The sequence below is a fragment of the Tyto alba genome, unplaced genomic scaffold (genome assembly GCF_018691265.1).
Source record: "Tyto alba isolate M040663 unplaced genomic scaffold, T.alba_DEE_v4.0 Super-Scaffold_6, whole genome shotgun sequence".
NCBI lineage: Eukaryota > Metazoa > Chordata > Aves > Strigiformes > Tytonidae > Tyto > Tyto alba.
In genome coordinates, this window is record NW_024881327.1 from 19,008,835 (window position 1) to 19,034,670 (window position 25,836).

The following is a 25,836-nucleotide window of genomic DNA, read 5'->3' on the forward strand; positions in this document are numbered from 1 at the left end:
ATTGAATCCAAAGCCACAGCCTGGTTTAGCCTGGGGTAATTATCTATAGTTTTAGTGAACAAAGTCTCATTTGACTTTGCATACTTTAAAACTAACTTAGACTTGGATATTACTTTTGTGACATCCATTGCAAGAAATCTTTGAAAAGAATAAATTACATTCTACTCAATTAATTTTTATTTATTTTAGCCTTTTATGTTACCTCTAAAATATATAAGATGCAGCGGTTTTCACCAAATTTTCTGCTGTAATTACAACTTATTTAGTACTAACCTGGTCACCTACCAGACAGTGATTATATTTCTGCATAACTTGCAGTTGGTGGAGGTACATGACACAATACAAATTAAATGATTTGAAGGAAATTTGCAGTTCATTACAAATTATCAGTGCAATAGAAATACATAAGTAGATATCACAGATAGTACATAGATAAAAAATAGTAAGGAAATTAGACAAATTGGAATTTTGGAGGAGAAGGAAAGAGTTTGACATTTTAGAATAGCATTTAGGATTCTGAATTAACTACTCTGTGCTCATATGTATGGTTTAAACATGAGAAATGGTGAAACCTATGTACAACTTTCGGTGATGTTGGCAGCTAGAATGAGGGGCAAAAACTATTTTAAAATGTTGCATGCTTCGGCTGGGATCAGAGTTGTGAAGGTCTTGGTATTGCAAAACATTAATTTTCAGCACCTCGTTGGCTCTTGTTAAAAGTACCACTTTTGATGGGCCAGAATTTAATCTCAAAACTGATTAAAATAGTAATTATTTGATTAATCAGTGAAGGAATTGAGTTCCTTTAAAAGCCAGACTGCGTTTAATTAACAATAATTTGAGATTTTAGACAATACAGATCTGAAAACTAACAGTCTTTGAGATTTCTCTCAGAACTGTCAGAATTTATCCTGCTAAGCATTCAGTGGTAGTCTATGGTAAAAAGTTTCTTTTCATATCATTCCATGCACATCAGCCATTCTCAGCTTCATGAGAATATTTATTATGATCTAAACATACAGAATCAAGGGAGAGCAGAAAAGTGGTCTGTGTGTACAATAGTAATGATAATACAACTTAATCTAAAGTAAATGTAAAGATGTGGTCTTAATATTCCTAAAATTGTCTTCATATACACAGAGTCATCTTTTGATTTTTCAATAATATATATTGATTTTTTGTACATACAACCTTGCTTGATAGGATACATTTTTCATAGTGCCATTAACAGCAAAACTAATTGTATTCTATGTAAACAGAAAAAAACATTCTTCTGTTTAAAGGAATAAATCTAGGTTGAAAAGATAAGGCATATTGTTGGTTTATGCTTATTCAAAGCTTTGTTGAAATGTTAATAAAACTGCAGAAATTAGTCTTGTTCACGGTACTTTAATCAATTAAATATTCCAGTCACATTTAAACTTTTACTTTTATCCCTGTTTTTCTTGCATGTTTTAATCTTTCTTTCTATTAAGAAAAATCCAGTAGGTGTTTGCATAGTGAAAGTGGAGTTTGTTTTTGTTTGGTTTTGATAGGAGACTATGTGTGGGATAGCGCTGTGAAGTTGAAAAAAGTTGCATGGTATGGGTGAACATGTAATTAAAGAAGGAGGTCTTTTGTTAGCAAGAACCAGTAGTTATAGCAGGAAATTCATACTTGCAAATAGTTTAAGCAATGCCAGGTTTGATATGAAAAGGGATGCACAGTGCTCTAATTATTACCCATATTTTTAACATATGTTCTGTATTATATCACAGACACCTGTTCTTTAATGTTATTTTTTGCCATGTTGTTTTTCCTATGATACCAACTATTTTAAGCATGTATGACAGATAACTGGCATCTTTATAGCTACAAGGTTGCATCTCAGCAGATTTTACCAATAATACTGTGAACATGAAAATAGTATGTTAACAATCTGTTCTATGGAAAAGGACTTCATAGACACAGAAAATGCACTAAATAACCTTTGACCAAAAAAAAAATATCCAACAACAACAAAAATACCCAAACCAAACAAAAAAGTCAGCTCAAGTATGTAGTTTCTCAAGTATGTAGTTTCTAAGTAATGACATTTTAAGATTAAAATATTGCATATTCCAAGGCTGTCTTTCAAAACTGTTGTTCAAATTTACTGTCAGAAGCTCTAGTGGATACACATCATTGTTAATAACCAAATGAATTAACAGCATGTTCAGTAGAGACCATACAGATTTATTCTTGTTGCAATTAAATAAAAAAATACATGCTTGTGTAGAAGGAGGTAAATCTTCATTACTAATATGAAGTTATGTTATTGGGCTTTACTGTGGCAAGGTTATAAAGTAAAATATGTGTGTAGAGTGTGATGGTTTTGTCAAACAAGCAATGATGTAACAATTTTGTACAGAACAATTATATATGTAGTTATATATAGTCAAAGATGTACAAAATTATATATTTGTATTAATATATACACTTATATAACTAGTTATACATAACATAATATTTTATACATATTTGTTCTATACAAGCTACATGTATGATGATAGTTTCATACATATATATGAAACTAGTTATATATACACATACACATATGTATTTTTATATATAACTATATGCTTTAATTTTTATTTCATTTTATTTTTTGCATAAATTGCCCCCAAGTGTGGATTTACCTGGACCCAAGAAATTTGTTCTCACCGTGCCATTCAGTTTTAGATAGTTGTTTAAATCAAAGCTTCTATTCTCAGTACAAACAATGTGGTCTCTGGTTCCTCGCATGGCTGGGATTATGGTAGCAGACTCTTGCTGACCGCAGTAGGCTGTAAGGTCCATTCATTCATACTGAATGAGGCTGGTGTTGAGAACCTAGCATTATTTATTCTCCATAGAACTGCAACTCTTGGCTGTTTCTAATTCATTTGTTACCAAGAACTTTGGATCAATTTCGCCAATGATTCAACTCAATAAACTAGTAAATAAAAATGCCCTACATGATCTTTGGCTCAGGACTCTCTCCAGCTGTGTCTAGGGACATGGCTCAAATACAATTTACAAAAGAGCACTATTCACATAAGTAGCCAGGATACTTCTCTGAGACAATGATAAATGTCTAGCCAAATCCATTCTGTTCCATTATAACTTTTACTGAGATCCTGTGTAGAGGGTCCCATTTTGCGAGAAGGTATTTACCTGCTTAGTTTCTGTAACATAAATTGCTGTTTGTTAGATGACAACATCAACTCTACCTTATGCTAGCTCCTTGATTTACGAACACTTGAGTCATTGTTACTTAGGGTTTTCAAGGAGTCCTTATCAACAAAGGTAGAGAGCGAATGTTTGTATGGAAAAACTCACTACCCATTTTTATCATCTCAACACATAACTGAGTGGGAGATGAAGATCCAGTTCAGTGTCCTGAAACTGAAAACTATTTTTCTGGTGTGCAAGGTATTCTTCCCCATATAAAATCAACTTATAGTTTCTCATAGATGTTAACATAGTAATAGAATCACTCAAGTTCCGAGTTAGTAGACCTCTAAGGTTGATAATCAAAGAAATAGGATGTGCTGGCTCATTTCAGGGCTTTATATGGCAGGAAGCAATAACATTTTATAAGATTTTTTTTAAGTCATTTTTACATGAAATAGTATTGATGTTTCACCATCTCTTCTGTTTTGCATTTTCTCCATGGGATGAAAGGTTCTACCTCCATACATATAATAAATATTCCACTGAATTTGTGTGGGTGGTAAGAGAGAATCACTGTCTCTGGCAGACTGTTAGAAACTGATGCCATTGTCTAACCATATGTGGCTTGTCCCATAGGGGTGAGGACCTATAGGAGACCTGCTGCCACCTGGAAAGGCAGCTGAGGCCAGGCAACTGTATAGCTGACTTGTCTGAACTCAGGTCATCATATATGACCTTCCATTGTCTTCTGCCAGAAGCTAGTTAGGAACAATTAGGTGAAATTTTAATTTTCTTGTTGAAGATTGGCAGTTTACACATTCTGATCACAATAACTTCTGCTTCCTTCTCTTAAACAGCAGTGCCTTCCATGAGGCTGAGATTCTTGGCCCAGGTCTGTTGTGAGAGTTTGTGTATGAGTTGAGCTACTGTAGATCAACAGTTCAATTTTTAAATTTTATAGTTCCTGATCACAACCCATCTGATGAATAGTACATTTCCCATTAAAACCAGCAGACTGATCAATCAGACTGATTCTGGTGAAACTGAAGCATTCCATATCTGAGCACCTCAGAAGAAGCTGCTCAGGGGTGAGCCTTCATTGCTATTTCTTGGACTTTAACTTGATGCTATTTTCAGTTTTCCTTCCCAAATTTCTGAGGGCAGCATTCTTTGATCATACTCCAGTAAATGAAGATCAGAGCACCAAAGGTAGTTAAATATGTTGGCAGTGAGTGTCACCGAGCTTGACTTTCAAGTGTGCAATGCTAGGAATATATTCAGAAATACAAGTCAAGTGAATCGGGACCATTAGGTACCTAAGAAATGGAATAATGAAAGGAAGGAAAAAGTTTGAGCACAGGGTCACCTAGATCTAGAAACAGGAAATGTTGGAGAGAGCAGAGTTATATGAATTTCTGCTTTTTCTTTAATTTAAATATCTATTATTGGCCGTTGTGAAGTCACCACTTGGAACTCATAAGCCCACCCTCCAAAGGTGGAAAATTAAATTCCTGCAACTGATAACGCCTATAGATAACACAAGGATTAAATTTAAGATTGTTGCCATAGATTAACATTTCAGGTTTGCCTTCAAGCTGCTTTACTGTCTGGGGTTCAGAATTCCTGAAGGAGGCTATGTTAAGATCCATGGTGCAGATACTCTGATGACACAAATAGGAATGCTTAGACACTCAGTAAGGAAATTAGGCACAATTTATTTTGTTTATTCTGTTTATTTTGTATTTGGTTTTATGCTTGTTATAAACAAATGGTGTGAATCAATGATTCAGTAACTGGTCATCATGCATTAGACCATTTTTAATATTGAGCCTTTGGTTTTTCAGTACCTTGTCCCAGTATTGCTACAATTATATTCTAGTATTTAAGCTTCTTGCATGTTTATATTGACTGTACAGCCACGCTGTGTATTCATTTTTATATATGTCTGCACATATATATTAAAAAAAAAAAAAAAATTACAATCCAGGGCATAAATTTAGGGAGACCTCTCAGTACCATGTGGGAGAGTTTGTGTTGACTTTTATTCTTCGGTTTTTGTCCTGGTTGGGGCTGGACTAGAGTTCCCGTTGGTCTGGCAGCGGGAGGAGCTGCAGCCCCCTGAGACCCCAGGGGCTCCCCAGGGCCCAGTGCCCTCACCTGTGTGCGGGGGCGGGGGGAGCACAGCTGGAGGGCTGGGCCCCGATTGGCCGATAGTCCATGTCATGTGACCTTGTGCTCACCATATAAAGGCAGGAGTGGGCTGGGAGGGGCTCTCACTTCTGGGAGTGTGGCTGTGGGGCCTTTGTGTTTGGGATTGCCAGCCAGGAGCAGGTGGGTGTTGGTCGGTGGGTGGTGAGCAGCTGTATGGTACATTACCCGCTGATACTGCTGTCAGCGTGTTGTTCTGTTACTGTTATTAAACTGTTTTTATCTCAACCCGTGAGTCTCCCTTTGCCCCTCCGATTCCCTCCCCATTCCCAAGTGGGGGGAGGGTGGGTGAGCGGCTGTGTGGCGTTTAGCTGCTGAGTAGGCTCAAACCACAACAGTTTTGTATATACAGATACCATAGGAAGTGCCTTTCATGGTTCAGGTAGAACTTGGATGTACAGATCCAATATCCACACACTTTTTCAGACTGCGGAGCCAGTCAGTACTATGGTCTAATATAACATGCACTCTGTTTTCCCCAGAATCTAAAAATAGGCTGCTTATCCTGTTTCTTAATCTCTGCCTGTCAGAAGTTTGAAGACAATACCAAGAGTGACTTTCCTGGACATTGTGGATTAACCTCAGTAGGCAGCCAAACCCTGTGCAGCCACTCACTCACTGCCACCAAGTGAGGTGGGAAAGAGAATCGGGGAGATAAAAGTGAGAAGGCTCATGGGCTGAGATAAAGACTATTTAATAGGTAAAGCAGAAAATGTGTGCACAAGTAAAGTGAAATAAGGAATTAATTCACTACTTCACATCAGTAGGTAGATGTTTAGGCATTTGCAGGAAAGCAGGGCTTCATCAAGCAGAACAGTTATCTAGGAAGACAGACACCGTAACTCTGTATGTCCCCTCCTTCTTCCTCCTTCCCCCAGCTCTTATGGCTGAGCACAACCTCCTATGGTGTGGAATGTCCCTCTGGTCAGCTGAGGTCAGCTGTCCCTCCCAACTTCTGGGCAGGGCAGTGCAAGGAGCAGAAAAGGCCTCAACCCTGTGTAAGCACTGCTCAGCAACAGCTAAAACATCCATGCGTTATCAACACTGGTTTGATCACAAATCCAAAGCATAGCACCACACTAGCTACTATGAAGAAAATGAACTCTAGCCCAGCCAAAACAAGTACACTATCATTATTTGGATCATATTTATACCCCTTCTTCTGATTCTTTGATCAGTCAGTACAACGCCTACCTTTTAAAAGAAAAAAAAATAATCCCAGAAGATGCTGAGCTTTTAGACTTCAACTATTTTTCTTGAAATAAAAAAATTACTGGTGAAATGTTCCTTCACGTTACATTTTTTAAATGCTGAAAGCGCAGTGTAATTAAAACATTTTGTCATTGGAAAAAGTACTTACACAAATATAGGAAATGTCCTGTTTTTTTCACATTTGATCCATCATCAAAATTACTATTATAATTTACAAAATCACAGTATTATTAAAGGCTCAGTGGAAAAAATGTGTAGGCTATTTGGGTTCTTGTTTGAAGAGGAGTTCTAGAAACAAAAAATTGTTGTGCAGTTTAAAACATCTTGTACTTTTTTTATTCTTCCCTTTTTGGTAGACAGTACAACGTGAAAATAACTGGAATGTAAGAAAGATAAGAATGAAACATGATTTTCAGATATTATTGTTATTGGCAAGGGCTTTATTCCATATATCCATTTAATTTATTAATGCTTAGTCTTTATATGTGCACTACTCCCAAATTCCTGATTATTAACACAGAAAATCATTTTATAGTTAACTTCAGAATGCTGTAATCGTGTAATACTTATGAAAAATACTATCTGAAAATAGCTCTTAGTATATATTCTAAATGCCATTAGGTTTATCTTTCTTTAAAAAAGAATAATTATCTTTTTCATATGTTTTATGTTTATTACTGTTGAATACGTTGGCTTTGCAAAGCTATAGCAGGGGGATTTATATTATATTTGCTGGTGCATACATCAACAAAATTGCTAAGTTGCAATTGAAAATTCATATCATCAGAGCTAATGGTAGGAAGACCTTTCTCTTAAAATTTGTATTAAATTCTCAGGACATATGATCAGTTTTCCACAGTAGCAGAAAGGAAAGGACCTTCTCATGTGTGACCTGAAGGAACCAACTGTGAAAGTAAATGAGGTGCAATGAACGTGGATCTCCAAAATGCCATTTTTACATTTAGTATCCAACATACAATCAACACTTCCATATGGTTCAAACAAATAAAATTGCATTTTACAGTGTAGTAACATGTCGGTCCAGCAGCAGCTATAATAAATGTTTTATTACAGATAATCTGCATCTCATTTAGATTTTAGGAAAGATACAGAGTTTATAGGTACATTGTATATCACAATGCAAAGAGGAAAATAATGGTACAGAAAAAAATTATCACCTAATGTTTTGATTTTTGAAGTTACTGTCGTATTCTGTAATAATATATAAACATTTAAAAAGTAAAAATATGTTTGACTAAATTCTTCATAATCTGTTCTTACTGCAGATTCCTGGATCATTGGGCACCCACCAGCATAACACTACACAGAAAGCTGAAGGTAAGATGAAACATCCTACAGCCTCAAGCTCTAGTGGGGCCCATATATTCCATTGGTATTTTTTAGATGACACACAGTTGTCTAACTGACAGAACAGAGCAAACTGCAAAATTACAATAGGCCCATATGTGCTCAGTATACAATGTTCTACTGATTTACCCATTATCTGTAATTTATGCTGCTGTATCTAATTTACTGTTGTTGCAATAACAGTGTAGGTCAAAATATAAAATGGGATAAATTCATGTAGTGTTAACTTTAACAGCTGTATTTTGTTCAAGAAGGAAGATCCAGGGTGATGAGTTCTCTACCCTGTTACCAGACTTATCAAGAATAGAACATAATTGAATAAATAATTACATTCTCAAAATGAGCTATTAAATCTCTTGTGAGACTTCTCAAGTTCCCACAAGAAACTACTGTTGCCTACGTATGCCATATTGTGATGTTTTTTAATGATGCCTCTCTTTAGATTAACAATTTGCAAATGTCATTTGTAGCCATGACCTCTTCTGAGCTGAAAGTACATAAGGTACCAGAGCTCTGAAATGGCAGCTGTTGGTGCCCACTCAAAAGTGTTTGTATTTGGTGGTGATCTGGCTGTGAGCAAACTTTAATCTGTCTGATCAGTACTTACATAGCAACTCTACTGACCCGAACGAGTATCTGGGTTTTGGGTTTTTTTCCTTTGGTTTTAGCTCAGCGATTTTTCTCAATGGTAACCAAAGTCAAGTAATTTAAAGCTTGTGAACCTCAGAAAAAGGGTTTGTTTAAAACCATATTCTGCATCTTCTGACACCAAATGGAAAGTGTTCTTCTATATGACTACAAAAGATTTTAAAACAGTGATCAGGTACGCGTTCTGCTCATTAATGTTTGTACAGTATCCTGCCTTAAAAGAGCTACAGTTTCCTAGAGCAAGTCATTCAGAATTCGACTACACTCTTCAAGTTTAATAGGTTGAGCTCTTTGAGTTACCCTACCTCCTCCTGATTGATGGTTTGTTTCTTCTTTTAATACAAAATTCAGTAAAATTTCCCACAGTGAAAAGGGCCTTTTAATTATAAAACACCAGCGTGTGGGAATGATTCAATTTACACATCAGAAAAGTTCCGTTACTTGACCATAATTTATTTTTTGTGCTGATCATTTACAGACCACAGATTTTTCTCCCCCCGCACCCCCTCTCACTTGCTCTCTCTCCATGGAAAAGAAAAAAAAACCTCAATAACCTGGAAAAGGCTTTATATATTGTATCACTTAGTCATCAGAACTGGAGTCTTCATTGTCAGACTTTTTTTACCAGCTTTTATCCCTTTCTCATTTCCTAGCTATATTGTTATATTTAATTTAAATGCGTTCTATAGTTGCTGAGTCATATAGTTTTTTTCTTGAATCTGACAAAGGACAGTGTGAGTAAGGAGAAGTAGGGTATCTCACTCATGGTATGGTGAACATAAGAGATATTACCTGAAAAAGATATTTGCAGTTCTAATGTTGCATACAGCACAACTGACCACTATGGCCTTCTTCAGTAGCCCTTTCCAGTACCTTAACATGTCTCCTGCAGGAGATAATAAAGCTCTATACTTAAATTTTTTTCTTTTTTGTTTTTCTTTGAAAAAGATTATTTAATTAATGCTGAAATAAAGGTCTGGAAGGAATAGGAAATTTCCATGTACTTCCTCTATACAGTGTTAGTCCTCTTTATTGTTTTATTTTCAGAACATATCTTAGGACTTGCATTGGTAGGTACAGCAGCTTTAAATGAGAAAGCTTTGTAGATTCTGGATGTGATTTTACTACCAAAATAATAAAAAAAAAAAGTTAATCTTACTTTGCACTCATCATGGGCATAGGAGAAATAAACAGTAAAAATGTCCAGAACACCATTTATATAAACAGTTTAAATACGCTTACAGATAATTTCTTATATTTATTTTGGCTTTAATCAATTGTGGTTTGTGACTGAGAACTATTAGATTATATTATGCTCATTTAGAATAAAAAAAAAGTTCCTGTAGGGAATTGTAGGTATATCATTTATTCTAGGTTGTATATATAATTTTGGTATTCAGCTGGGTACCTGACAATATTTGTTGTTTGGCTATTTGTTGCAACACACATACAAAGGCAAAGTCTGTGCTATTGAAATACACTGTTGCTACTTCCTTGCTTTTTTAGCATTTAATTTAGTCTGTTTTCCACTTTGGAAGGAATGTGTGAATGCTACTCTAATAAAACATGTCAAACTTGGGGCATTTCTTCAAATTCTTTTTGGCTATTTGAAAGGTGTTCCTCCTTTAACCTGGACTAAGCATTTAAACTGAAATAGCCAACAAGAATGTGTGTTTTGTAGTGTTCCTGCAAGAGAGAACTGAAAGGCTGTTTTTGTAATATCTGTACCTGCTGCTGTTCGAATATGCTTTTATGTCGAAACACAAATGCATCCCTGGATAAGACTTACAGGCTGCATCTAGCTTGTGTTTTTAAATTATCCAATGTAAGATGTTATGTTCCATTGCCCACTTAGCCATTACAGGCTAAAGGAAGCTAGTGATTCTACCAGTTTGATTTTACAAATTTAAATTTCCACTACTCCAGCTTTCACTAATTCACCTGTATCTTACTGTACTCAAATCCTTCTCAGTAGAGATGCGACCGACAAGTCAGTACTCCTGCTGCTGGTGCAGTACGAGTCCTGTGATGATGCATCTGGTTCTTCTTGAGTTTTTCTGGTATTCTCCATAATGACTTCCAGATCAGTTTCATTCACTGAGTAAGTCCTGTAACGTTGGTCTTGGTAGGTCTGTGTTCCTACAGTTGTCAACAGTTTGCAACAGTGTAAGTCCTCTGTAGATCTCAGCTATAACTACTAAAAACAAAACAAAACAACAAACAAATGGTCCTAGTGCCAAGAGGGCCTCTATTAAAAGCAATTTTAAAGTATTTTTAAATCCCTGTTTTTCCAGACAATTATGACTATTTACTACAGTAAACAATAAGCTAAATCAATAACCCTGTACAAAACTTACTAATTCTGGTGGTAGATGAAAGTCTTTCCTCACAATTTTTATCTTTACATTTTTTATGATCATTTATTTTCAACTTCTCTTCTATGGCTTAAATGCTAGCATTTTGTTTCAATTTGTAATCATGAAGTCAAATGGTATTGTACACCATGTTAAAGGTTATTATTTTAGTAGAGGTTTCTATATTTAATAGATGCCCTGATGATAGTTTTATGGCAGAAGTTATTATTGTCACAACTTTTTTGCTTTTTTCTTTTTCTTTCATGAAAACATACATAAAAGTGTTGGGTGTCAGTAAGACTGCAAAGTTCTTACCCCAATACAAAGAGCTTATGGCTTCTGCTGTGTTGTATCTATTTTTGGACATCCATGGAATTTTTCGTTTAATAGATAGGGATTACAGTGACTTGGTCTCTCCTTCACTCTGTCTACTCACTAAATGTCACAGCATCTTGAGTCCTGGAATCATTGATATAGGAATCAGACCTGAATTCCCAGATGACAGTAGGCCCACCTCCCTAGTACTGGGTTTTATTTTATTTTATTTTATTTTTTATGCTTATGCATCTTTATCGTTACTGTTTAAATACTGGTATGATTTCTCCACATTACTATCAAATCTTTGTCAGGTTACCTATATTTATGAGCTGTAGAGAGGCATGACAGTGGAACTATTTTTTCAACTTGTCCACAATAGAATAAAAAGGTATTGTACTCAATGATTGAACTGTTGTCTTCTCACAGCAATCAGTCAGTCAGTTATGGAAACCTGTGTTATTAATGGATGTTTTTTATATTTTCAGACACTTCCAGCATCTTTACACACAATTGCACTGTTTGGCATATTTGTTGTAAGTCTGAGAAATTATTTCTCAAAAAAAAACCCAGACTTATTGACCAGTAGGCAGTGGCAAAGATGAGTTTGAAATCTTCTCTGCCATCAAAGCTGAGGTCCCCGTCTGAAGTCCTGAGCTGCAAATCAAGTTAGCCTGGGAGTCACAGGCCTGAATTACTGAACTTAAAAGCCTTATTGTACAGACTGCTTCTCATTCTTTACATTCAAAATCCAAGGATAGGGTTAGTAATAATTCTAATTCCTGTCTTTAGAAAATGGCTTAATTGAAACTGGAAAAACTTCTGCTTCTAGGTCCTTCTCAAAACCACATATCTCACTTCTGAGCAGTAGCCTTAAAGACCAGGCACAGAGTAATATATGGAGGAAGGATCATGATTTGACCCAGTACTTTGTGTAAATAGTTCTGGAAGGATGGATTAGAGTCAGGATTCTCCTCTCCTGGTAAAATTCCACAATTTTCTGCAATGCTTATCAAGGGAAATGTCTCTGTCTCTAACATTCTTAGTCATCAAGAATTTGGTGTAGCCCTAGTGTACTGCCCCTGTTTAAAACCTCTCCTTGAAATGTATTAATTTATTAATTCAATAATTCAATCTCACAAGCCAATTAAGATATTAAAACAGTTAAATTTTAGTCTGTTATCAACATAATGAACATCATACTATTAATCAGAAGTGGGCAGGGCTGTTTGATCAGTAATGAGCTCAATTTTGTGAGGCTATTAAGCAGTCCTGAGCATAACAGACTTAACCTGTTTAATAGCAAAATAAAGTGAATAGATGCCTCCTTTGTAGAACCCAGGTGGCCTCAGGTGGAAAGTGACTGCTAAAACACATTCCTGTTTTGACACATGAGCATGATCCTGAACCTCCTGGGATTCCAGCAGAAAGTGGAAATTAGCCCTTACTCTTGAGCCCCAACACAACCTGCTGGCATAGCCACAAGCAAGGGACAGGAGCTACAGAATTCGTGCTCTGTTTCATCTAAGCAGGGCTGACCTAATGTGTACAGGTTATCAAGTCACTCAGCATGAAGTGTTTTGGGAAATATATACATTGTAGGTGTGGCACTTAAGAATATGGTTTAGTGGTGTATTTGGCAGTGTTAATGGTTGGGCTTGATGATCTTAAGGGTCTTTTCCAGCCTAAATGATTCTGTGATTCTCTAATTTTTATTTGTTTATCTGAAAACATGAAAACTTGACTGTGTCCTCAAGAACCATTTCTGTCTTTATTGGTAGGATTCTACTTTGGACATTTGCAGAGATGTGTCATGGTTTGGCCCTGGTTGGCAGCCAAACACCACTCAGCCACTCTTTCCCCTTCTCTTCCGGCAATGAGAAAGGACAGAGAGCCAGGCTTGGGGTTCGAGATAGGACTGGGATGGGAAAATCACCCTTTATGGTCACGAGCAAAAGACACTCGTTAGGGGAAGAAAAAAAAGAACATACATTTATTACAGACACTAACAACACTTAACAGAGTAGGACAGGTAGAAGCATTGCCACATTTTGAGAACACCTTCCCCCCACCCCTCCCTTCTTCCCAGGCTCAGCTCTGCCCCCGATATCTCTAACATCCTCCCCACACCAGCACAGGGGGCAGGGAATGGGGAGTGCAGTCAGTGCTGCCACTTTCACCTTCGGTGGGGGGAGCTTCTGGAACTTGTTCCCTCTGCTCCAGCGTGGTCCTCCTCTCACAGGAGACAGTCCTCCACAACCTTTCTCCAGTATGAGTTCCTCCCACAGGCTGCAGCATTCCCCACACTGCCCCGCTGTGGGTCACTAACTTTCTCTGACTGGATTCCCTCCCACGGCTGCAGCCCTTCCCGAGCTGCTCCGGCGTGGGACTCCCCCGCATGCTGCAATCCTCCCAGCTCTGAATTACAGCAGGGGGGCTACCTTTTCCCCCAAGACCCTGGCCTTCTTTGTGCACAGCACTTTGATCATCCAGGTGAAAAACACAGGCTATAAATCAGTGTCTGCTCCACCGTAGATCTTCATGGGTGGCGGGGGGGGCCGCCCTGCCTTCTCACCACAGGATACAGGGGGGTCTCTGCTCCGGCACACCTCCCCCCTCCTTTCTTCCTCTGTTCCTCCACTGACTTTGGTGTTCACGCAGCTGCAGCAACTCCTCACAAATCCGACTCCTCCTTACCACATCCCTTCTTAAATGTGTTATCGCAGAGGTGCAGCCAATTGGCTCAGTTTTCGTGCACAGGTGGAGTTGACTTTGAGCTGGGGGAGCTTCGAGAAGCTTCTCACAGGGGGCCACCCTTATAGCCCCCTCCCCTGCCACCAAAAAATGCCACCACTCACTCAAACCCAGGACAGATAACAGGCAAAGTCATGGATTCCCTTTCAGAGCACAGTGCAATGGGAAAAATACTGGGCTTAGGGAGGTGCTACTTTGATACAATCCAGGAATTTCAGTATTGTCTTTTAGGACCCTTTAATGTCCTAGCAAAACTTGCTTTTAGTTCTACAGCTTGTTGATATTAGCAGAAATGTTGTTTAGTCCAAGATCAGAGAGTAAATATGCCAGGTGATAAATTCTAGAAGATACTTCATTGCTGATCTGTAAAAAAATGATGCTAACTGGATACAAAAATAGTAATGTTTTACTTTCTATGTAGAAAACAAAGTTATTTTTTCAGGAAAAATGTTTATAACAAAGAGAAGTCGGGTTTTGTCAGATATTATGGATACAGCTGAAATAATTAGAGTGTGGGTGTTTTGAGTAGTCCATTAGATAAAAAAGAAAAAGAGCAAGTACTTTAATAAGTCTCCCTTTTTTTTTTCTTTTTTTTTTTTTTTCATTTTCTTACCATTTATCACTTTAATGCCAAAGTAAAACCAAAAACAATTTAAAAAATTGAAGATTTTGTTGGTTTCTTAAGCAAAATGTTAAATAAAGTTGTCAGTTTAACTTTTGTAGCGTGGTCATACTATGTCTAAAAGTAGTCCAGCTGATGCTTTGAGTTGCTGTAAGTATCGCAGCCCTGTTATTTTAAGATGCTCAATTCTTTTTTAGCCACTGAACTATTGTTTCAAAAAGCAATTTGTTATTTCCCTTCAAGAAGCTAAAACCCCTTTGTTATGGTCCTTCAAACTACTTTTTTAAGGCTAATTTGTGGTAGGTTTTGTACCGTGATTTTTATACTTAGTCTACTGAGTCCATCTAACCTGAATAGCCCGAGGGAGATAAGTCAGGAAACATAGAAATCAGGAAAACCGAAGCTGGTACTCCAGACTGAACCAGAAGCTAGTATAACTCAATTTGTCAGTGAAAATTTTTGCTGAAAGAACAAAGAACTTGATTTTTTTTTCCAGCATTCTGCCTTTGTGTCTAAAATTGTGATTTCTGCGTGTTTTGTGTAAAATAAGAAACAACATTTGAGTTTTTGCTCATTTGATGTAGAGTTTAATGACCCCTATAGGACAGGGTGGTTTTGTGAAACTGAGATTTGACCTTTAGATCTACTCTGATGGGGTTTTAAAGATGTTTGAGACATTTCCTTCTGTTAATAGCAATAGAAAGGGACATTTTCATGCGTGCTACACTTCTGAGTTGATGGCAAACTGATCTCAGGTTCAGTTGTCATCCATATCCTTTTCTCCAGCATCTGACAGATAGTGAGAAGAGGCTGTGCACTGGCTTAGTACACTTGAGGCTACTGTACAAATTATGTTGTTCACAAAAGTCATTTTAAAATTATAGTAAGACAAGCAGAAAGGTGAACAGAAGCTTTACAGATGTCAGTAAGATGGTCATTGACCTGATTGTCTTTTAATGGCAAAAAAACAAAAGAAGGACAGATAATTTGAATGGCACGAGTCAATGAGCCAGGTGGAACTCTAGGAAATAGGGAACTGGTTGGACTTCCCTAGACTTCCCAAGAATTGTTCAGCAGTATATAAATTAATAGTAAGTACTAAAATCCAGATGTAGAAAACAGATGTAAGATACAGGCTCCATGTTAAAATTTTAATTCACTTGATAATAGCTATGTCAGAGACTATAAAACAGTGTAAAAATGTATGCTTCATTTATTCACTTGTTAGCAGTCATATGTGTAATGCTGTTTATATAAAAGTAGGGATGATTAACAGAGTGTTACCAAGTTTTGGGAAATCTCCAAAAACTGCATCTCCAGCAGGTGCGAAGCAGAATGTGAGGCCTGAAATGCACCATACACAGTCCAATTGCAATTTGTTTTTTTCAGTGAAACTTTCATACATACTACTTCACATCCCTTTTGTCAGCAATAATGTTGCTGGTTTTAAAATAAATAAATAAATAGATAAATAAATAAAGTAGTGAAGAATTGTATTCCTCTAGTCTGCTCACTACACAGTTGACAAAGGTAATTATGTATTTAGTCATGGAAATTGAACCTGATGTAAGAGGCAATGCAAGCTAACTTTCCACAAATATCTAAAAGTTATGGTAACTGTGCCTGAGTCCAGGAGCTCCAGGTGTGATTTTGGAGACTTCACGAGTATTCCTATTACTCAGTACATATCTATCATGTGGAAAACAAAGTCTAATCTCAGCTGTAAATGCTGAGAATTACATGTCATTTCCTTTTGAGCAATAAATACTCTTTTGTCTATCTAGATTTTGTTATATGTTTTTCACAATAATTCCCAACAGTGCTGTGCTATGTCATTAAAATATCAACATCTAATAAGTCAGCTGGCAATAAATGGAAAAAAATAGAAATCTATAGCAAAGATTAGTGATATCTAAAAGTGGCTTATAGGTCCTAGTGGGATTCCTCCTTTTTTAACAACAAAGTGCAGAGTGAAAGAATATGCACAGCTAGCTTTGTCTTCCTATTTCTTTTGATCTGAAAGAACAATCAGATAAGGCTGATTTCTGAAGACAGTTCAGAATGAACAGATTTCAGTTGCCCCCAGTGATAACCATCATTGTCAACAGGAGGCATTCCAGGTACTGACACTAGAGCCTTAAATGTTCAGATACTGAACATTTTATCTTTTATTTTAAAAACTACTGCTGGGAACTCTCTTTATAGAATGCAATGGATGATGAGTATTTAGAAGAAGAATGAACCCTGAAGGAGAATAAAGCCCAAGCCTCAGAGACTGTCAGTGAACACCAGAAGGACAGAATAATTTAAGGTTAAGGTGGGGAATTTCATGCACACAGAAAACCTGAAGCTGTAGAAAATGGAAGGATAGAACTCAGGAGTTACAGGCTACAAAACCAAAATTAAAATAATTTAGAGGCCCTGGCCCTTAAAAAGCATTTGTCCAGATTAGTTCATCAGCACATACTCTGTCAAAGTTCAGCAAAACTAAGTGCTTTTTCATAGGGAAGGCTCAGAACTAGAATATGTTGAGAAGTTGATAACTAAAGTTGAGGTATCTGGATTAAACTAGTGCACAGAAATGCTAATAGCTACCTTTATGTAAGCCATGTCATTTAACAAGTGCTATCAGTCCCTCTAACACGCAAGCTTCAACTCTCAATATTTGAAGAAAATATTGATTTTTGGCATGGTGTGGCAAGTTGCATTTTACATGACTCATGTACATTGTACAAAGCTCACGGAACGTGGCACAGTGCTATGCAGTGTATTATGAAAACTGATTGTTTACAAATGATAGTATTTTTCTGATTTAAGGATATTTACACCCTGCCTGCTGCACAATGCTGATGATTATTTTTTAAGTTAATAGTTAGCTATCTTTATGATTATCTAAGTTAGTAATTCATAGCTTAACATACCTCAAAAACAGCATGAAATACACTATTATCACTCATCAAGGATAACTAATTTTGAATGAGCAGATGCAAATGAATTAATAATCGGAGGGGTTTTATGTGCTTAGCACTGCCACTGCAATTTTAAAATGTGTCTACAAAATGCATGTTATTCCTTACCGAGTCTGCCTTCAAATAGTTTGCTCTGTCTACCAAACCCAGATGCAGCATTCAAACACTTTGACTCCAGTCCCCCCACTGGTGTCATTGTTGCTTTCATGGGTTTTGGACAAAGTCCTTTGTTTTTACATTCATAATTGTGGCAGAGTTAATCAGTTTTTGAGAGTTTCCAAAGATCGTTACTAATAGGAGCTCCGTTGTCATGTGTCCCCATGACGTACAAGAGAAATATGGATTTCTTAGAGATTGACTCAAACCATACTGACATTTGTGAGCATGTGGGCAACATTTCATTTGTTTACCTCTAAAGAAGTCTTACAGTTATTTAATTTTTACTAGCATCTGACCAGGCTAGTGTAATAGGTGGTGAATCTTGTAGTCCAGTAGGATTTTTCAGTGTGTTGATATAGCAAATACATGTGCTGATGAGTTGATGGCCAGGTCTGTGATCGTGGATGTCTGTAGGTAGTAAAGAGTAAAAATCAAAACATACATTTGAAAGTGGCAGACACTGAGGAGTATAGCTAAAGGTGTCTTCTCCCTCCATTACCTTGATTTATTCCTTGATCCTTTTGTCAGTTTCTACTTGTGTGAGGAGTTCATGGTTTTTAGGACACATTCAGTATGTGTCCTTGGGTTGGCTGTAACTATAACCACTCTTGAGGCCAGGCAGCCCAGTTTCCTGAGTGTACAGGAACGCCTTCTTTTTTCCCCTGAGTTTTCTTTATTGGTAAGTCACTGTCAGTTCTGACCTGCAAGGAAAATATAATCCCATAATTTTCCTGCATATCCCTCAAAATTGATGAGAGTCTTTCTGCAGGAAGATCAGGGCAAGTAAAGTTAGGAAACACTAGATGACTTTTGGGCATGTGTGTCTCTCTTGCATTCATTTTTTCCACCACCCAGCAGTTATCTGTTAGATAATGTTCCAGGAACACAGTTTTACATGAAGAGCCGTACATAATGTGAGCATAATTACTTTGCACACTGAATAGAAAAGGTTGCAATGATGGCAGGTGTGGAATATGACTTCTCAGTTATATATCCTGAAACTACATTTTTATTTTAAAAATGTATGTAATGTACCAGGTGCAAAAAAGTTAAACAAATATCAGCTTGGCTTATTGTGTTTTACTAAACAGTTTCTAAATAAATGTGAATGAAGGCAACTGAAAAAACTTACAGAAAACTTGTTGCAAATACCTATAAACTTTAAGATGGGCTCTAGGTTACATAGAATTTGATTTGTGATGGTGGAATACATATTAAACGTAGAGGCATTTAAACTGTAAATCCAATGATATTGTTCTCTTTAAATAAGCATAATCCAAATTTTAGCCAGCTGGGCCCCTCAGAATTTTGACAAGATCTGTGTGTAAGATAAGCATGACCATTGCTCTGATGTCCTCTACTGCTAGCAAACATGTACCATTAGGTCACTGGAGGTTAAAATGTTCCTGTAGGCTTATACAAAACTACAGAGCTCCATCTTACATTTAAAGTGTGTAGAGCAAAAATATGATGCACAAGAAAAACATATTTTTCCCATATATTTTCCCCTAAAAATGCAAAAGCTGTCTTTATACTTTATGTAGCAAGTTTTTATCAATGACACTGATCTGAAAGCCCCTCTTGCCGATCTTTTTTCGTGACTGAAATACCTGAACATTGCTTTATTTTTTATGTAAAGTTATACAGTGTTGACATATTTTTTTAGCCCTTCTATGACAGGGCAGTATGAAAACCTTTCTTTCCATGCCTACCAAAGAAATCATTGGGGTTAAATGACAGGGCTCTACCAGTGATTTGTCTGTCACAGAGAACTGTAAATTGCAGCCTGTCTCCAGGATAGTGTTTAGACACATTCCAAGATTAATGGTTTTGCATAGACACTTTGGACTTCAAATGATTTTGAGATAAGCTCCATCAAGAAGATTCTTCCAGCTTGAACTCAACTGAAAGTGCTTTGCATTTTAGCTACATTTATATGAAACTTTATTGATATGGAACAGACAGAATCTGATATAAAGATGAAATGGTGTCTCTTACCTTCCAGACTACATAAAAATTTTTACCTCCAGCTTAACTCTTTGTGACAGATTTCTTTTTTTATGGTAGTTCTAACACTTTCAAATAGCAGACAACAATGAGGCATCTTATTTACATGATTCAGCAGGCCAAGTCTTTTCTTTTAAAGGAGGATAGCTTAGAAGGAATATCTGTATCCTAAATTTAGGGAAGAGGAAGCTAAGTAAGGTGTATCAATCACCTGGGAAAATGTTTGAGAATGTGCTAATTCATTCACTTTTCAGAACCTCAACTGGTAATTGATGTGTGTCCTGCAGTGAATGAGATACTACGATTCAGGAACTCTAACTTAAGACAAAGGTGGTAATTAGATTTCTTTTTTGTTAAATGTAGTAAACAGAAAATGTTTATCAGAAGAATGCAATGAATGTAGACATTCCTTTTTCTTGTATTCTATAGTCACCTGATTAAAAACAAAAAAAAAAAAAAAAGGAAGAAAACACCCTTATCATTAGTCAATCTGTTTTCAGGTCTTCTGAATATTTATTGAAAATTGTATGGTTTCAGTTGAATATTAGACAGTCAGATGCCACAGCAGTGGTGAAGACATGTGAGAACCAGCATAATGGGCTGAATATTTGTATCTTTCCTCATGTACACTGTCTCTCCCTCTGGGTTAAGAGAGACAATCAGTTATTACTTAAACAGACTAGTCCCTGTATCTTTGACCAAATATACCCCACCAGAGTCTGACAGCTTGTGGCTTCCTTGCATTACCCGGGGTAGGAATTTTCCTGTCGGACAACAATTAGATGTCTTCCCTGTTCACCATAGTACTGGTGTGGTTATATGACCTCTGGTTTCTGAATTGCATCATATGATTAAAGGAGAATTGAAAGGTCTTTTCAGGAAAAAAAATAATAAAATGTAGCTCTTCTTTTCAACTGATATGCAGATTGGTTCAAACATTTATAGAAACATCTTCATGATTTTTTAATTTCAGTGTTTACATTTTTGCATATGATATTTTTGAATCTTTTTTATAATATTTGTGACTGAAACATTGATTAAGATATACAGAAAACTGAGATGAAAACAGAGATGGATTTGAATAGTAGATCAGAAGTTTATTAACTTAATGTACCAAACATTAAGTTGGGTGTGTGAAGGCAGTTACAGGACTCCCACAATAAATCCCACAGTAAATGCATAGTGCCTTCAGCCAACCTGCCAGTGATTTGAACACTCCCTCTTTCTCCTCCATGGCAGGTAAATGAGGTACAAGCTGAGCACTATGGCTAGCAAAGACTTCACATCTCTGATTTGAAGGGCCAGGGTGCACCAGGATAATGCATGAAAATTCCCACTCCTGGGAGCAAACCAACTGGAGTTTTATTCATAGCGAGCACAGCCTCCTAGTGACTGTTTAGCAACCACAGTGTTCAATAGCCATTAAAAAAAAAAAAAAAAAAAAGTTTCTTCCATGACATTGTAAAACAGAAAAATCCAAACCAAACCAAAATGAAAAGAATTTGGGTTTAATGGGAAAACACTCTTCCTAATTCCTGGGTGTGGCAGTTGGTTAGAGTCACAGACAGTTACAGACAGAGCTCCTGTAGCAGCGTTGTGGTTCAGAGTACGTTAAGCAACTAGAAGTGAGGGGCTTCTGAAGCCCTACGGTGAAGTTTAAACAATTAATACAGTAAATTAATTTATAAGCTTTTATTCCCTCTTGATGGAGAGATGAGGCCATCTTCCAGTAGGAGCCAGTTTTGTGTTACTCAGTGTGTGAAATTCACTCCTTTAGAGATTGAGTTATTCACGTAATGAGGCAGACTGCCATTGCCTTCACTCACTGAAAACTGTATAGGCAAGCAATTATTTAAATTAAAAAAAAAAAAAAAAAAAAGGCAACCCAAACCCCCGTGTAATATATTAGTGTCACAACACTTCAATTATAATAACTTAACTTGTTTGCTTTAATGCAGCTATGGAATGTATTTTACACCATCTTTTTTTTTTTTTTTAACAACCAGAGCCAAGGTTTACAAAAAAATATAAAAACCAAATAAGTGTATGTAAAAAATGCTATTCTGAATGTGATTAGTACATGCCACTTGCAAATGCCAGCAGTTATTTTTAGTGGAGATCGTTTGTAAGATCTGGCAGAGAACTTTGAAATGTCAGGAGGGTAAGAGGAAGCATAGCAGAAGTCAGCTACATATACAGATATGTTAGCGGATTGTAATACTAAGTCCATCATTTTTTGAAAGACAAGATGGAGCTGTCTTGAAACTGACCTGATAGATCATAGTTCCTTTCCCATGTCATAGGTATTGTGCAGACATGACAAAATTACTTGAATTTTTGAAAGAATCTTGGTTTCCTTATAACCTGAGGAAAGAGCTTGTTGTCCCCTTCCCTTCTTGTTTACAGACAGATTGGTATTGTTAAACAGTATATTGCACTCTACTTTTAAGAAATGTGTGTTACAGTTATGTAATTTCTTTCTAGTAGATTTGTCATCAAGATGTGCCTCAAAATATCTAAGAAATGGGTATACTCTACCCCATATATATATATATACAAAAAAATACCCATTCAAACCCCACTGGAAGCTATAAAGGGAAGGGCAGTTCTTTGACATCATTATTCACAAGTTTAGGAATAGTGCTGTTCAGTGCTGTTACTGTTTTGCTTGATACAGGAATAGCTGCAGAGTTGCCAGGTATAGTCTATTAACAATATTTTCACAGTGAAATATTGGTCAGATTTGTAAGCAGCAGTATTTCAAGCATATTCTTCATCTCATGCATAGTTACTGTTTCTAATAACTCTAATTATATATTTCTGCTTGCATATGGAAAGCTGCTGAGTTGTTATTGATGCAGAACTTGATACCTTTTAGGATTAAATAATTTAGGTTTTCATTTGTACAGGAATAGCACTTTCCTCTTTAATAAACATTGTACTCATGGATTTGATGTCATCCAATTTACAGGTTATATAGGTTTTTTGTCTGCTGATTGTTTCTTCCTAAAGCTTCATACCTAGTTCCCATTGTAAGGTAAATCCTGTGTCCTCCACACTGATCAGTGCTGGTGTCTTTGCATCAGAATTCTTTACTTGGAAACAAGTCTGAATCCCTAGAATAATTAACGTCATCTCGAGCAGACTCCAAACTTTGGGGCCACCAGGAACAGGAAGCCTCCCATCCTTTTCCTATTATCCTTTTGTTATTGACCATTGGAAAATTGCAGGAGATACACCTCTAGGGAACTAACTTCTTTTGAATCATTTTACAGATGTTACATACTTTATTACTTTCTTGGTTTACAGGAAAGGTATTTTTCATCCTTTAAAAGTAGATCAGATTATGGAAAATCACACTCCGAGTTGGAGATAAAATGGACCACACGGGTAAACAAATTACATACTAATGGCCAAAAACCAACTCTGAGTCCTCCTCTATTGCAGTGCACATTCTGAGAATGAAAATATAGGATTTATGGATAGGCCAATTTATTTCTGCCTACAATAGAAATGACAGGACTGAACATGATGGAAAAAAGAGAAGCAGAATAAGCAGTAGCTTAACTGCATTAATGCAATTAACAGTTTTTAATGTGATGCATTTTTCCTGGTTTGAAGCAATTTAAAAGTGATTTTCCACAGTTCCCTTAAAGATATATAGCAAGTAAAAATTCTGCTCTCTGACTAATTCTGGAGGATTTAAATAAAATAAATAAGTAAGATCAATAAGAAAACTTAATGGGAACTGTCAAACTTTAACACATCAAAAATTTGACCTAATGTGAAAAAAAAAGTTGTATTTTTATATATGCTTGAGCCTGAGAATGCTGCCAAAATGAAAGTTCCAATACAAATAAAAAATCCCAGCCAGGCAGTCAGCTCACATTAACACAATTCCTTCTTTGCATTTGCAGGTAAATTTCCATTATCTACTTATTTCCTTTCTTGTGCTAAGTACTTCAATACATAAATACAGCATTCTGAAGCTTTACAGAGTCTAACTCTCCTTTACTCTATTATAACAATACAGCAGGCAGATAGTTAGAAGACTTGTTTGTTCCCAAAGAAAAGTCTACTATTAGGAAAATATATGTGCAGATTAAGCCAATGTTGTGAATTTATTTTACAAGTCTAATGTAAAACAGTGTTTTCCTTCTTTGTATAATTATTCTGTGAGAATTCAGCTACTTAATATCAAAATCTTTGGATAAATACTGGTTTTGGTTTAGAGCTGTATGATGTAATGAACTGTGGAAAAAGGAAAGAAGACACAGTACAAGACCATTTCTTCACGTTGCATTTTATTCATACAGAATATTATGAGTTTTATTGTTGATGAAGCTAAGAATGAAAGAAGATAGATGTCAGAAGACAGCTCCTTTTGTACTCTTGTGAAAGAAAAATGGCTCACATAAAAACAAATAAGCCCATAACTATAAAAATACTGAGTATACAAACATTTTTTTTTGTAGGAGGGCAGGAATTATTATTTTTAATGGGGAATGGGTGGTGGTGTAAGAATGATTCAGAAATTGTCATTGTCAAACTACTGTTTCAAAAAAAATTATTAAGAGGCAAAACTAAGGCAGGACAAAATTAAAAATAAAATAGCAACCTGAGTTTAGGATCTAAATCCATATTCAAACCCTCTATAGTAGTGTCGATATTTGAAAAGTGCTTAATACTCAAGGTTTCCCATAGAAATCAGTATTTTAGAACACTAGGGTCCTGAGAACCTGATCATGAATATAGACATTTAACTGGAGGCTCCTGTTTTTGTGACTCTTGATTAATATCTAAATAAATAAGGCAATTACATAAAATGTAGAGGAAGAATTTGTTGCAGGGGAGAGCTATGTTCTTCATCTAGTTACCAAGAAGTATGGACAGGAGACTGTCACTTTTCAAAATGTGTTGTCTTGGAAAATAAATCAAAGTTTAATTAAGAGGGCCACAAGTGATGAAATGTGGGAGAAAACCTAATCAAGATGTGCTTTAGCTCAAGGAAGTCTGGAGAGAGGGTGCCAAATTAGAAAGAAAAAAAATGCCATAGTTGGAAAAGAAAATCCAGTATGCAAAGTTCACATGAAGGCAGAATTTGTTCTCCAAAAAATGCTAGTCTAGCACACTATTATTTGCCTACACATTTTGAGCACTGTGTAGGCCATGATTGCAAAATACAGATATTTGCAAGATACATGTCTGTGATGAGAATATGTAGCATTATAAGAAACTGAGACACTTAGGGCTATGAATCTCCTCTTTTTCTATCCCATATGTCATTCCTGATCTTTACTTGACCAAATAAGTTATGAATATATCTTAAAATTACTTGAATCTGGGAAAAAAAGAAAAAAAAAAATCGAGAAGCCTTCAGAGAATTTTTATACATAAATTTGCAGAATTTTTAGTGTGCCATTTTGCAGTTTAGCAGATTGGCTTTCGAGGCACTTGGCCCACATTAATCTTTGAACCTTACAGAAAAAGAACACTGCTGTTGCATTTGTATCTCAGCACAGTTGTTATATATTGCTGACAAGCTGGATATTTTGTTTTCTCTCAGGGAGTTCAGACACCACTAATAACTTGGTAACAAAACAATTAAAGATGAATATAGTGTTATTTAGCTTGTCAAACAAAAGGCACGCAGCATAATTTTAATTCCCAAAAGAATCAGAATTGTGAAACTTGTCTAAGCACGTACTTGTCCAGCCCACCTACCTGCTGTGGCTACTCGTTGCAATCTTTAGTATAACAGTACTTCTGTTGATTTTGTGGAACTAGAAAAATTTTCTTCAAGAAAATGTAATAGACAGTAGTCTGGTTCCTTCTGAGATGTCAAATGCCTACTTTATTATAGCGAGAAAGTGACAGTCAATTTAAACCAGAATTTATTGAGAACATTAAGAGCTGGAAGGGCTTTGGCTAATCACTGTAATGTCCTCAACAAATGGTAAATGAAAGCATGAGGAAATTGAGTTAACACAAGTTAAAAGTTCACATACTTACTGAATTATATTAAAAAACCTATAACCTAATTAAA

The 25,836-nt window shown here is 36.3% G+C and overlaps 1 protein-coding gene across 7 annotated transcripts in view; it reads left to right on the forward strand.

Annotated features, from left to right (window-relative positions):
- The window catches only part of TENM3 (teneurin transmembrane protein 3), a 1,343,701-nt gene that overhangs the window by 864,942 nt on the left and 452,923 nt on the right, over positions 1-25,836 (forward strand). For all 7 annotated transcript variants that reach the window (XM_032988404.2, XM_032988405.2, XM_032988406.2 and 4 more), the window contains exon 8: positions 7,881-7,932. The gene's annotated coding sequence lies outside the window, so the exon portion shown is untranslated. The remainder of the gene's footprint in view (positions 1-7,880; positions 7,933-25,836) is intronic.